Source organism: Fragaria vesca, unplaced genomic scaffold (assembly GCF_000184155.1).
Source record: "Fragaria vesca subsp. vesca unplaced genomic scaffold, FraVesHawaii_1.0 scf0513160_u, whole genome shotgun sequence".
NCBI classification, from domain to species: Eukaryota; Viridiplantae; Streptophyta; class Magnoliopsida; order Rosales; family Rosaceae; genus Fragaria; species Fragaria vesca.
The window spans coordinates 1134319-1137038 of record NW_004443448.1 but is presented as its reverse complement, the minus strand read 5'-3'; positions in this window follow the sequence as shown (position 1 = coordinate 1137038).

Below are 2720 nucleotides of genomic sequence, written 5' to 3'. Positions count from 1 at the left end.
TAGACTCATGAGCGAATTTGTTTGACAATCTAAAAAAATTATTGAACTCCATAAGAAATTATGACATGAAAGTACTATTAAAAATAGTAAATTTCACTAACATCTCGTGGCATTTATGTCATGTAACCACTGACTATAAGTGAATGGTTGGTAAACTGTCAATAACTAAAATAAGAGATTGGTAAACCATACTCTCAATGCTTCTTCATGCAAGATACGAAACTGTTCACTATATAAAATTTCTTTTACCGGTGCAAATAATATAAAAGAAGACCATTATGAATTATGTGTGAAACACACAATTTGAAAAATATAAAGCAACAAAGAACAAACACTGTATTTTGAAACCAAATTTATATACATTGTGAATAACTACGATTAGTTGACACTAATATAGATGCATGGTTGTCTCACAAATCCCTAAATGAATAGTTATTAATGAAAGTTAAATGAAAACTTGCACGTACAACCATGTATTTACCGCACATTCGATACAAAGGGCAAAAAAAAAAAAAAAAATGGAAGACCGATGTGAATAAACCTTATTTTGTTAGCGAGCTTGAATGCGTATGCTTCTTAACATTGTTTGAAGTTGTAACCTTTTTTCCCAAAAGTCCCGTTTGATATTGTTTCATTTTTTTTTAAACAGTTTCTATCTGAAGTTTTATCTTTTATAGTGTTTGGTCAATTATAGAAACATCGTTTTCTTTTTTGGTTTTTGAAAATTATTTTACAATTTTGTTTGAAAAAAAGTCATTCAGTACTGATTGTTTCCATTATAACTTGGACTATTTAATAAACTTAAAATATATAAAAATAAAATATTTGGCATACCAATGGTACATTACTGGTAAGTAGTAACACGCTTAAGGTAACAACAAATGTTTTACAAATCCAGTATGTAAAACTGAAGGCGTTATGATCAATGTAAATACAACTGATTTGTCTTTATTTGTAAATGCACGTGTATGAGATAAGCTTGAACTTTTGATCATTTATTGTAAAACAAACCTTATGCACGTTCGATTACACGTATGATGTTTTGTTTTCCATGTCATATTGACCACCGCACCCTAATTTTGATCGATATATTACACGTGTCTTGCACGTATGTGTTGTGTTACAGAAAACTTTATAATTTTTTTTGCACTAGCATTTTACCCGTGCATATTTGCATGGAAATATAATCATGATCAACTAAAAATAAGCGTGAGCAGTTAATTAAGTTTACCGTATTATATAATTATTCGTCCCCCTAATCGGTAGTTTTTATGATTATTTATTTATTTAATTTGTTTTAATTTTAATTTTAATTTTGCTTTTACTATAACAACCTTTGATTTTTATTTGTGTTAGTTAATTCATTAACCCTTGGCTTTTATTTGTGTTAGTTGATTCATTAAGGGTAATTATGAAAGTTTATAGTTTGGTGAAGCTTTTGAGGGCCTGGCTTTATAGTAGCAGAGATATATAAAGAGAATTTGAAAATTACACAAATAATAATTTCTAAATTTTAAATTTTAGGAAAACATATATCAAATTAGACGGGTGTTAATTTATCAATATAAATGTCGATGTGTTGGTAATAAGCAATCACTCTTTACATGTGAAGCACCAAGCAGTTTCAATTTTTTCTTTTTCATCTTTTGCTTTCTCCAAATATCAGTTATGGAAAACGATAATACCAAAATCCACAACAGAAATACAAGCTGGTAAAATCAATCACAATGTCAGCAAGGTTGAACTATAAGGATGATAACGCAAAAAAAATAAAAACATAAATAATATAAAAACCAGTAAAAACAAACCAGAGTAACTGAACCAGTGCTAGTGCTGATTCACAAGTTTGACCTTCATTTGGCCCGGTCGTCGACGAGTGCGTAGATTTTGCTACCTGAGTTTGTTGAACACAACTGCTTCCGGATTTCGCACATCGAACGCGTCTACCACACCCGCCCAGAAACGCGAACCAGACGAGGAGTGGTTGAATGACACGCGCGAGTGGACAATATTTGCAAAACGAGAAAATTACCAATATTAGGGTTTTTACCAGTAACAAAATTAACTGCCTTTGAAACTACCAAATTAAGCTGTGTAAAAAACAGACACAGACATCTGAAACCTTGAGCAACGAAGAACAATAAAAAAACCCAGATGGGTATGAAAGGGTTAACTTGGTCTCATCAGGACCCTCTCTCTATCTCTCCCTCTAATCTCTCTGTAACTCTCTGACCAGAGAGAGAGAGAGAGGAGAGAGAGAGTGTGTACGTTTCGGGTTAGGGTTGTGTTCAAAAGCGTGAAGACAGGGGTTACAGGGATTTTCCAGCACGGGAGAGAGTAAATAAGAAGAAGACAAAAGGACAGGGGAACGGATCTGGGTCAAGCCCGTTTGACCGTAAATTCAAAAGCTCGAGGGATATAGTCGTAATTTCATAGAGAGGTCTTAGGTTTTTATTTTTTTTACAGAAGCGATATATATATTTATTTGTTGAGAAGGAGAAGCCATTCGGCTGTGTCGTTGCTGTTTGTGGTTTCTTTCAAGCCTTTTGTGCCTTCTTCTAGCCTCTTAGCTTTGCTTTTGTCTCTGTTATTATATAAGGGCCTCACTTCTCTTTTTCCCATTCTTTATCTATCTATCTCTGTGTGGGAGAGACAATAGAGAGAGAGAGAGAGAGAGAGAGAGAGAGAGAGAGAGAGAGAGAGAGAGAGAGAGAGAACGA